Source organism: Procambarus clarkii, chromosome 85, assembly GCF_040958095.1.
Source record: "Procambarus clarkii isolate CNS0578487 chromosome 85, FALCON_Pclarkii_2.0, whole genome shotgun sequence".
NCBI classification, from domain to species: Eukaryota; Metazoa; Arthropoda; class Malacostraca; order Decapoda; family Cambaridae; genus Procambarus; species Procambarus clarkii.
This window is the reverse complement of record NC_091234.1, coordinates 23,578,592-23,591,072: the sequence shown is the minus strand read 5'-3', so window position 1 is coordinate 23,591,072 and position 12,481 is coordinate 23,578,592.

The following is a 12,481-nucleotide window of genomic DNA, read 5'->3' as shown; positions in this document are numbered from 1 at the left end:
AAACAATCAGGAAATCCTGCTTTTATTATTAGAGACGCCACATGACTACAAATTTTGATTTCTTGCAAATGTCTAACCTACGCTTGAAACAATCAGGAAATCCTGCTTTTATTATTAGAGACGCCACATGACTACAAATTTTGATTTCTTGCAAAGGGTTCTCATATAGATTAACCACTTGGGCTGGACGGTAGAGCGACGATGTCGCCTCATGCAGGTCGGCGTTCAATTCCCGACAGTCAAAATGGTTGGGTACCATTCCTTCCCCGTCCCATCCCAAATCCTCATCCTAACCCCTTCCCAGCGGTATATAGTCGTATCGGCTTGGCGCTTTCCCCTGATAATTCCCTCCCTATCATAAATGGGGGGGTAAGGTAGGGGGAGGAGACAGCTTTCTCTGTTATGCTAAATAAAACTTTCTTTAAAACAAGAAACACGGACTCTGCAGAAGTTATTATATATTCGGGACTGAGAACAAACCCAATATATATTTTACAAGTAATACACCGTTAGTTTTCATGATATAATCATGGAATTATTTGCATAAATTTAATCAACGTTTGGAACCATTTTTCAGGCGAGCAGACCGTATATATCTGCATATATATTATACCTTAATAACATGTCACTGTTGCACCCATATCTCTAACCCATATTTACACGACGAAATTATATATCCATGTGTTCCTCTGACAGCCTCTTGGCTCGGTGAATACGTTTTGTTTATTAAAATCATTTTGAGGCAATGTAGCTACTTGGCCCAGAGATGGTGGTTCCCAAACACCTGGACTAGATGTTTGCCAGGAGAGAGAGAGAGAGAGAGAGAGAGAGAGAGAGAGAGAGAGAGAGAGAGAGACAGAGAGAGAGAGAGAGAGAGAGAGAGAGAGAGAGAGAGAGAGAGAGAGAGAGAGAGAGAGAGAGAGAGAGAGAGAGAGAGAGAGAGAGAGAGAGAGAGAGAGAGAGAGAGAGAGAGAGAGAGAGAGAGAGAGAGAGAGAGAGAGAGAGAGAGAGAGAGAGAGAGAGAGAGAGAGAGAGAGAGAGAGAGAGAGAGAGAGAGAGAGAGAGAGAGAGAGAGAGAGAGAGAGAGAGAGAGAGAGAGAGAGAGAGAGAGAGAGAGAGACAGAGAGAGAGAGAGAGAGAGAGAGAGAGAGAGAGAGAGAGAGAGAGAGAGAGAGAGAGAGAGAGAGAGAGAGAGAGAGAGAGAGAGACAGAGAGAGAGACAGAGAGAGAGAGAGAGACAGAGAGAGAGAGAGAGAGAGAGAGAGAGAGAGAGACAGAGAGAGAGAGAGAGAGAGAGAGAGAGAGAGAGAGAGAGAGAGAGAGAGAGAGAGAGAGAGAGAGAGAGAGAGAGAGAGAGAGAGAGAGAGATGAATCTTGAGAGAGATCCCCCATGGGACCCTGCCTATGCCATAACCGTTATCTTTTCTGATCCTCTCTCGCTAGGGTCCACTCACGCACTATAGCACACGATATCTAAGTCTCTCTCTCTCTCCTCTGCTACTGGTGCCTGCGTCAGAAGCAACACCTTAGAATGTGATGTCTGGCCGGCAATTCAGTATTTGACAACTTTTCTCACCAGACTATATAAATATTTAACTTTTTAACTTGTATCGCCTCATTTGTATTCTGTATAAGAGTTCCTTCTCTTTATCTTTATTCTCAGAGTACTCCCCTTCGTAGTTCCACTGGCGCCCAAGCCTTACAGATAACACCATCTCTCCCCTCACAGATAACACCCCCTCACCGATAACGCCATCTCTCCCCTCACAGATAACACCCCTCACAAATAACGCCATCTCTTCCCTCACAGATAACACCCCTCACAAATAACGCCATCTCTTCCCTCACAGATAACGCCATCTCTTCCCTCACAGATAACACCCCTTCACCGATAACGCCATCTCTCCCCTCACAGATAACACCCCTCACAAATAACGCCATCTCTCCCCTCACAGATAACACCCCTCACAAATAACGCCATCTCTTCCCTCACAGATAACACCCCTCACAAATAACGCCATCTCTTCCCTCACAGATAACACCCCTCACAAATAACGCCATCTCTTCCCTCACAGATAACACCCCTCACAAATAACGCCATCTCTTCCCTCACAGATAACACCCCTCACAAATAACGCCATCTCTTCCCTCACAGATAACACCCCTCACAAATAACGCCATCTCTTCCCTCACAGATAACGCCATCTCTTCCCTCACAGATAACACCCCTTCACCGATAACGCCATCTCTCCCCTCATAGATAACACCCCTCACAAATAACGCCATCTCTTCCCTCACAGATAACACCCCCTCACCGATAACGCCATCTCTCCCCTCATAGATAACACCCCCTCACCGATAACGCCATCTCTCCCCTCACAGATAACACCCCTCACAAATAACGCCATCTCTTCCCTCACAGATAACACCCCTCACAAATAACGCCATCTCTCCCCTCACAGATAACACCCCTCACAAATAACGCCATCTCTTCCCTCACAGATAACACCCCTCACAAATAACACCATCTCTCCCCTCACAGATAGCACCCCCTCACCGATAACGCCATCTCTCCCCTCACAGATAACACCCCTCACAAATAACGCCATCTCTTCCCTCACAGATAACACCCCTCACAAATAACGCCATCTCTTCCCTCACAGATAACGCCATCTCTTCCCTCACAGATAACACCCCTTCACCGATAACGCCATCTCTCACCCCTGACAGATAACGCACCTCACAGAACAAAACTTTCGCCACCTCAGTTATATTTAATAGCACAGGACCAAAACAACCCACACCACACCACTATGGTAGAAAGAACTTCATACCCGCTGTCGAGTCGAAGGATTGGGATGGGGGGGGGGAACCTTCCTTTCAACGTTCCTTCCAACTAATGGTCAAAATTATTTTGGTATTGGGGCCCCTGCCCAGGCCACAAAAGCCAGGCTGTGTGCAGAATGAGAGAAATGCTTCGGGAAAATCAGAAGGCAATGTTGAACTTTGTGGAGAAGTCTACAGTCAAGTCGAAACGTGAAAAATATGCCAAATAATGGTCAAAATTATTTTGGTATTGGGGCCCCTGCCCAGGCCACAAAAGCCAGGCTGTGTGCAGAATGAGAGAAATGCTTCGGGAAAATCAGAAGGCAATGTTGAACTTTGTGGAGAAGTCTACAGTCACGTCGAAACGTGAAAAATATGCCAAATGTGAGGAATTAGATATGCCAAACTTGGTATATGCAGATTATATAGTTTCTTTTAGCAGAGAGTGAAGAGAGGTATGTAGATTAGTTGAAACTTGTATTGATGTGTATGAAAGAAATATGTTAACAGTGTTAACATATGTTAATATGTTAACAGTGAAAGGCACAGGACATTAAGGAAACTCATCCTCCAGCCCAAGCAATATACTAAATACTAACTTACTTTGTACTAAATTACTGCAGTTTGTTAATTATTCACCTGACAAGATGAATCTTCCAAGATTCTTCCAAGAATAAAAAATGTGCTTTTTCTGACATGTAAATTAATGGTATTATATATTGGGGGTTTATGTATAGTTAGGACTAAGTTAGGTTGGGAGCCGGTCGGCCGAGCGGACAGCACGCTGGACTTGTGATCCTGTGGTCCTGGGTTCGATCCCAGGCGCCGGCGAGAAACAATAGGCAGAGTTTCTTTCACCCTATGCCCCTGTTACCTAGCAGTAAAATAGGTACCTGGGTGTTAGTCAGCTGTCACAGGCTGCTTCCTGGGGGTGGAGGCCTGATCGAGGACCGGGCCGCGGGGACACTAAAGCCCTCGAAATTATCTCAAGATAACCTCAAGAAGGTGTTTTGGTTACAATGATCTAGGGAGTGTTTACACTACAGGCTCGAGGTGAACGAAGCAGGTTTCGAGTCAAAGTCTCGAACAAGGCCAGGTAGACTATAAGTCCAAATAATGACTTCTGTAGGTATAATGACATTCTAATTTATAAAATACATAGACAAAATACCTAGATTTTTTTCCCTTTAGATTTCTACTGATAATGACCCTAATCTACTAATAATGACAATTCTACTAAAAAAATAACAGATCTTTCCAGATGTTATTCCGAAACTCTATAATTATTATCTAGCCTCAAAAGCATACATTTTCGTCTAACCTAACCCCCTTACCCCCCCCCCCCCCTTCCCCAAAATGAAATCCCCTATTAGATTAAACCGAGAGAAAAAATAATTTAATCTACCATTTTTCCCCAGAGAAGAACATTCACGTATAATATCCACCAATATATTAAACAAATACTAACAATGCCCCTCTGGTTACACTGCCGTGGGGAAAGGTTACAGATGCCCTCCATCTGTAACCATCATTTTCCCTCCAGGTAAAATAACATATAAAACCCGAGAATCACATGTTTTCCTGAGACGAGAGTAAACAGCCTGGGGCCAGATTCACGAAAGCACTTCCCTGGAAACACAAACCGAAACTGTCTCTATTTTCCGCTTGTTACAACTTGTAATAAAGTTGTTACATCTTGGCTTAACGTGTTTATGACGTATTAGAACGTTGTTACAACTTGCTATATTGGTTGTTATAACTGGTTAGGAGGTGTTAAAACTTGTTCGAACGTTGTACCAACGTCGTAGTTTCGGTGTGTGTTTGGCGGGTTACGCAAGCACTTACGAACCTGTACATCTTTTCTCAATCTTTGGCGGCTTTGTTTACTGTTATTAAACAGTTAATAAGCTCGGAAGCACCAGGAGGCTGTTTATAACAATAACAACAGTTGATTTTCATGCTTGTAAACTGTTTAATAAATGTGAACAAAGCCGTCAAAGATTGAGGAAAGATGTACACGTTCGTAAGTGCTTGCGTAAGTACTTTCGTGAATCTAGCCCCTGGTCTCTGGCGGCTGCTCCCGTCTCCCCAGACACACTCAGAGTAACTTAGTGCCTCATGCTACCTGTCCTCCTGCTGGAAATGTCAGGACGGCTTCCTGTTAGGTCTCTGGTGTATTATATATCACTGTTTCAATGCCCGTGCTGGTTAAAGATTTATATAGATTTTGTTTCTATTTGTATTCATGGTAAAATAGCATAGTAAGAACTCTGTTTAGTGTTTGCAGGTTATAGTTGTGTGTGTGTGTGTAAACAATAATTTCACCATTAACAGTGAAATATATATATATTGTATATACCCCAGTATTGAAGCCAAGCGCTAGTTCCTTTTTAACTGACAGAACTTAAAAATTTTATGGCTGCATTATTTGCTTTGAAATCTCCCACCCAGATGGAATACATCAAAATACAAAATTACAAAAAATTTGAGGCCAATATATTTATTGCAGTAAAGATTATAACCTGTATAATATCTTCTTTAATCTTAAAAATATTAAATGCAATTTATTTTTATAGATGAACTAAATGTGATCCTCGGCTGTGCCCGGGTCTCACTTCTCCCACCCCATTAAGTTAGGAAATAAATTTGTTATCCAAATAGCACAATAGATTAGTAATTGAACAAAACATTTACACTAAACTTCTCTACTCGTCCCTACACTACAGTTCCCCTACCCCACACTACACCAGGGGCCGACGTGACAGTTTATAATACAATAGGGGTGATGCTGTCAGCTGTGAAGGGGGAAGGGAGGCCCTTAGGGTAAGTTATTGGAGCATTTTGTTTGTGACTTGGGAGCACATGATTACAGTGGTACAGAAGTTGGCTACTCTCCCTAATTAATGGTGGTCCCTAATTAAATATGTTGTGGTCTGATGAAACATTGCTAGTACACTTTTTCACTCTATCCTTCTATGTTAACTGTCTCTCTCCCTCCTGTTTTGCTCCTACTCTCTCTCTCTTATTCTGTCTCTTACTCTCACTGTAAAGTGGTGCCGTGAAACTCTACGCGGAAACATCGCCCAAACCTACCTCCACATTAGTTCATGTTTCAACAAAAATCCAAACTAGAGAACAAAATTACGAATTAGCTGGATTTACCAGCGAAAGAGACATCCGATCCTGTGGAGGAGCGAAAGAAGGTTGAGGAATTTCAGAGACTGGGAAAAAAAGGTTGTTGAAACTGGTGTACGACAAAAGTTTGTTTTGAGTATACCAAACGCGTCCGCAGGTTACTGAGATGAGGGAGAAGAGAGAGAGAGAGTTCCACTAAGCACAGTGGAACTAGTGTCAATTCTCTCGAGTTGGATGGTGGAGCATAAGCCCGGGAAAGCTAAGCCCCTAAATCATCCCAAGATAACATCAGGATACCACCAAACACACACCGAAACTACGACGTTGGTACAAGGTTCGAACAAGTTATAACAACCAATATAGCAAGTTGTAACAACGTTCTAATACGTCATAAACACGTTAAGCCAAGATGTAACAACTTTATTACAAGTTGTAACAAGCGGAATATAGAGAGAGTTAAGGTTTGTGTTTTCAGGGGAGCATACAAGTGACGAGACGATTTACCAATTAGAAAACGAATTGTCGTTTTTGTCGAATTGTGAAATGTCCTGACAACACCTTTAAGAGATACAGGCCAAAGGACTTATTTGTAACATCCTCTCTGGATCTCAATAATATCTTCATCGCTATCATATTGTTTTTGTAAGTATTAGCTTCTCTCTTCTGGCCATGCCCTAATTCAACTTAATATAGCATCCCCAATACCATGAGCCTCTATGTTATTCAGTCTTTTATTTGGCACAGAATAAAAAGATTTGCAACACAAGGTACAAGGTATCTTGTGTTAGTTTTGGTAGGGACGCGAGTTTTATTTTCCTCGGCGTCACCCCTTTTATATGAAAGGAACCGTCGGAAATGCAAGGTACAAGGTAATAAGGGAAATAGGACACTGAAATTTATTAATCGAAGCGTTAGTAATAAGACACCTGGTGTTGTTCTTCAGCTATATCTTGCTCTGGTTAGGCCCCATTTACATTATGCATACCAGACCACACACTAGAAGGTGAAGGAACGACGACGTTTCGGTCCGTCCTGGACCGAAACGTGTGATCTGGTCAACATACTTTAGCCACGTTATTGTGACTCATCGCCTACATTATGCAGTCCAGTTTTGGTCGCCATACTATAGAATGGATAGTATGTAGGCATGCATTAGAATGCGTCCAGCGTATGATGACAAAGTTAATCCCCCAAATTAGAAACCTGCCATATGAAGAAAGATTAACAAAGCTTAAATTTGCTAAGCTCATTGACCTGCAGATATTCAGCGAAAGTGTTACCTGGAGCTCCGATTTTAGCTATCATAGTAATAATGGAAGGTGTAGTGAAGGAACTGATGAATCTATGTGGTGCTCTAAAGACAGAGTTGGATTCCCTACGGGAGGAGCTACGACAGCTGAAACAACACCAATAAGAAACAAATGAGGAGACCAGTATTACAAAGTCCTCTCCTTGAAATGACGCAAAGGACAGGGGGTCTTCAGAAGACTTCAAGGCCGCCTACGAATGTCCTAAAAACTTCCAACTCATTCGTTTTATTGGAAGACGAGTGCTGTAGGGAGTCTCCAGTTCGCTGGAAAGGGAGTACAGGTACCTCAAGAAAGTAAAGGAAGTATCTGAGCGAAATTTTGGAAGATTCCCAGGTGAGGTATTTGGATATAATTTGTTATGACAGAGAACTGGGAACAGGTTAAGGGTTTGCTATCCGGGAGTTGGAATTCGTGATATTGTTAACAACATGAATGACATTATGACTGAAAATAGGAACGAACCCCATTAATTGTATCAGTACCGGAGGAAATGATGTTGGACGAGTTGGAGGAACTGATACACAGTTCCTCAGATATGGAACATATACCATATCAGTATCAACAGGAACTGATATGGAACAGGAACAGATGCAACAACTGATATGGGTTATGACAGCCATAGAATTGGTTAGGGACGAGGGAAGAATCCCGATCAAATGTGGCATTCTTCCAAGAAAGGGAGTTGGAAATAAATGGTTGCCGAGGGCACTTGGTGTCAATTGCCGACTGGACAAATATTGCAATATCATTCATAGATACCTGAGAACATTTCTATGGAAGAAATGACATGTATGCTCGGGATGGGGTGCATATCTATCTAGGGCTGTGGTTGTTGCGAACTCGTTAGAACATGTAGTTGGAGGCGTTTGTTTAGGTTTAGAATGTTATTAAATAAGTTATATTTGAAATCCACATCGAAATTCAATTTTACATCACCCATCGTTGTGTTCACGTCTCGCTCCAAGACCAGCCCATCCCCCATGCCCAGGACTTTTTCATCTATTTCACCCAAAAACATTCTTGGCCAATAAAATCAGCTTTTCAGCTAAAATCAGAATATCAGACACTTTAACAGAATTTTCTCCTACAAATCTATTATATTCAATATAAATCTATTATATTGTCCTGGGGACCATTCAGGCTTGTTCGCATATTCTATACGAAATCTGATTTCTGCGTGATCACTTTTTCCTAGCTCTCTCCCAATTTCAATATTATTCATTTTTGTCTCCTAGCTAGTTAACACAGTCTAAAAAAATAAATTGTCATCCACACCTGTGTTAACATTATTACACTTACCGAAACATGAATGAATGTAGAAAATAAAGAACGTATGGGAACATTTTGTTAACACTTCAGTGTTAACGCGTTATTTTGTTAACACTTCAGTGTTAACGCGTTATTTTGTTAACAACATTATAAATACAAGTCTTAGGACTAACAAATAAATAAGTGTAGTTGTAATTTTATAGAGATTTATTTATTAAAACATACATGTACGAAGTACACAATTTTGCACAAAAATATATCAATTTCAGTGCACAAAGAAATTACACTAACGAGATTTGTTCTATATTGACTGAACATTAAACACAAAAGTAATTATTAGTAATAATTAGTTAAAATTGGTAATTAGTAAAACCATATTGTGAATCATTTATTAATCTATGTTTTTCAAAATAAAGATGAACGGTATTTTGCTAAAAATTAGTTATTTTGTTATAAAAATTAAACAAAAATACAAATATCAGGATTAATAGATCACAGTAATTTCTATGGAGATTTCTTTATTAAAACATGAATGTACATAATTTTTTGCAAACTACATAATATATTGATTTCAATGCACAAAGAAATCACATTAACGGGATTTGTTCTATATTTACTGAACATTGAAAACAAGAGTAATTTATAAATAACCAAACGGCAAAAGCAGTTTACGCAGTTCACAACTGTTGATGTCTATATTTGTACTGTACGTATAGACGATGTCAAAGTTATCAATGTTCCTGGTGACGTTGTCGTCCCCTCTCGTCATCTCATAGTCGTTACTGGTGTCGTTATTAACAATACTTTCGCTACTGCTAACTCCAATGGTAGAGTTCTTCCAAGCAAGAATGTCAGCCTGGAGGTCGGGGAGGCGAGTGTAGGAGCCGCGGTCCAGAGGGCATCGCGTGAAGGGGTCGGATGGGTGGGATGTAAACAGCAGTTGGACCAGCGTCGACTCGTCCACCACCATCTTGGACGAGTGTAACAGCACCGGCGCCTCCATCACTGCTCCCGTCACACTGTCCACGAACCTCTCCGGACAGTCCTCCGTCGACTCCTCAATGGCAGTTGGGAAGTGGTTGAAACGGAACCCAGACTCTGCTCCCTGCTTGTTGAGTGAAGACAGGACCTGGGCGTGGTTCTCGCGCAACACCCGAGAAACAGACGGCGATTTCTCTTGCAATGCTTTGTAAACGTTGTCTAAACGTTTAAATATCTTGAAATGTATTTGTGCATCCTCTTGTTGCAGTTTCGAGCTTATTGCAACTAATGAATCGGTGGCAGTAACGAGGGAAGATGCAGCGGACTCTGCAAGACCAGGAACCTGATACGCCGAAGAGGTTGCTAGGTCAGCCAGCAGCAGATGAAACATACAACAGATATTACTAAACGACCTCATAGTTCTAGATATGGTATCATTTAGAAGGTATCCGTCCCGCGATGCCTCTGCCTTTTGTCCCAGGAGCTGGACAATACGGTTCAAAAACACTACTTCTGATCCAGTCTCCAGACACCTCACTTGGCGCGTCGCTGAAGCTGCAACAGCGTCTAGGTTGCCATGCATCTCAAGGATGAACAACATGCTGAAAATAGAGAAAAGTAAACCCAACTTAATGCCATTAGGTTCGAGGTGATGTAACTCCAAGTATGAACCTGTGGCAACCAGGCCTTTAACAACCAGCATGCGAGAGTTGGCATCCTCCAGGTACTCTTCTGGCCACATGGCAATAATGCGAAGCATTTCCAGACGAAGGAACGGGTTAGGACACAGTTGATCATCAGTGAATATCCTTAGAATAAACGGTTTAAATTCATCAGGAACTGATATGTTTAAATCCATGCCATATTCTGGCCGCCAGTGACTGACAAGATCCATTATGGTCCACAGGACACTTTCCCAGCGACCCGTCAACTTAATCAACTTCGTCGACATAAATGAGGACATTGTTAGCGCCCAAAACAGACCCATACCAGTTTTTTTTAACAAAATATCTGTTTGGTCAACAGCAGTATCCATCTGGTTCTCTCTTGACTTTATCGTATCCAGCACATAATCGACGGATATTTTGGTGGGGTCGATATTCCTGACAGCCACGAGGACCGCGTTAACTTTAGCGACGGATTCCATGTATTTGCTCATTTTCAAAATGACGAAAGACACTCAGATAAATATGAGAAATATTCTTGTGACGACTCGGTGCCAATGAGATGAATCACTGTGTAACCTTTAAGTGTTTGTTTCAGATTTAGCTGTGTCAATGTAACACGGGATATTGGCAAGTCCGGTAATTTATCCTTCGAGTGAGGAGAACAAAAGGTGAGGTGGTAAGCATTACATTATTGGCAGGTATTACATTATTGGCAGGTATTACATTATTGGTAAGCATTACATTCTTGGTAATGTAAAGAATGAATGAAGAAATCTTTATGTAAAGTTCTGAGGCTAGGTAATGATTAAGGTTTGAGTAGCAACATCTGCAAATTTGCAGATGATACAAAAATCGGTAGGGAAATCAACACGAAAGAAGACTCGCTGTCACTTCAAGTTGATCTAAATAGGGTTTTAGAATGGTCAAAAGATTGGCAGATGCAGTTTAATGCTGATAAATGTAGAGTTTTGAGGCTGGGTAATGATGATAGTTACAAGATACGAGCTAGATGGTGATTGAGATTGCAAAGTCGGATTGCAAAAGGGATCTGGGAGTTATGATAAGTAAGAATTTCAAACAAAAGGATCAATGCATGAATGTTGGTAATAAGGCAAATAGGACACTGGAATTTATTAATCGAAGCGTTAGTAACAAGACACCTGGTGTGGTTCTTCAGTTATATCTTGCTCTGGTTGGGCCCCATTTAGATTATGCAGTTCAGTTTTGGTCGCCGTACTATAGAATGGATATAAATTCACTTGAACGTGTCCAGCGTAGGATGACTAAGTTAATTCCCCAAATTAGAAATCTTTCATATGAAAAAAGATTAACAAAGCTTAAGTTGTATTCACTGGAAAGGCGAAGAGTTAGGGGTGACATGAAAGAGGTTTACGAGTCGATGAATGGAAATAACAAAGGGGATATTAAGAGGGTATTAAAAGTATCAACACAAGACAGAACACGAAACAATGAGTATAAATTAGATAAGTTTAGATTTAGGAAAGACTTGGGTAAATACTGGTTCAGTAACAAGGTTGTTGATTTGTGGAACCAATTGCTGCGTAACGTGGTGGAGGTGGGGTCCCTCGATTGTTTCAAGCGCGGGTTGGACTATGTATATGAGTGGGATTGGGTGGTTATAAATAGGAGCTGCCTCGTGTGGGCCAATGGGCCTTCTGCAGTTGCCTTTGTTATTATGTTCTTATCCTACGCTGGACACGTTCAAGTGAATATATATCCATTCTATAGTACGGCGACCAAAACTGAACTGCATAATCTAAATGGGGCCTAACCAGAGTATGATATAACTGAAGAACCACACCAGGTGTCTTGTTACTAAAGCTTCGATTAATAAATCCCAGTGTACATAAGAACATAAGAACAAAGGTAATTGCAGAAGGCCTATTGACCCATACGAGGCAGCTCCTATTCGATAACCACCCAATCCCACTCATATACTTGTCCAACCCGCGCTTGAAACAATTGAGGGACACCACCTCCACCACGTTACGCGGCAATTGGTTCCACAAATCAACAACCCTGTTACTGAACCAGTATTTACCCAAGTCTTTCCTAAATCTAAACTTATCCAATTTATACCCATTGTTTCGTGTTCTGTCTTGTGTTGATATTTTTAATACCCTATTAATATCCCCCCTGTTATGTCCATTCATCCAATTGTAAACCTCTATCATGTCACCCCTAACTCTTTGCCTTTCCAGTGAATGCAACTTAAGCTTTGTTAATCTTTCTTCATATGAAAGATTTCTAATTTGGGGAATTAACTTAGTC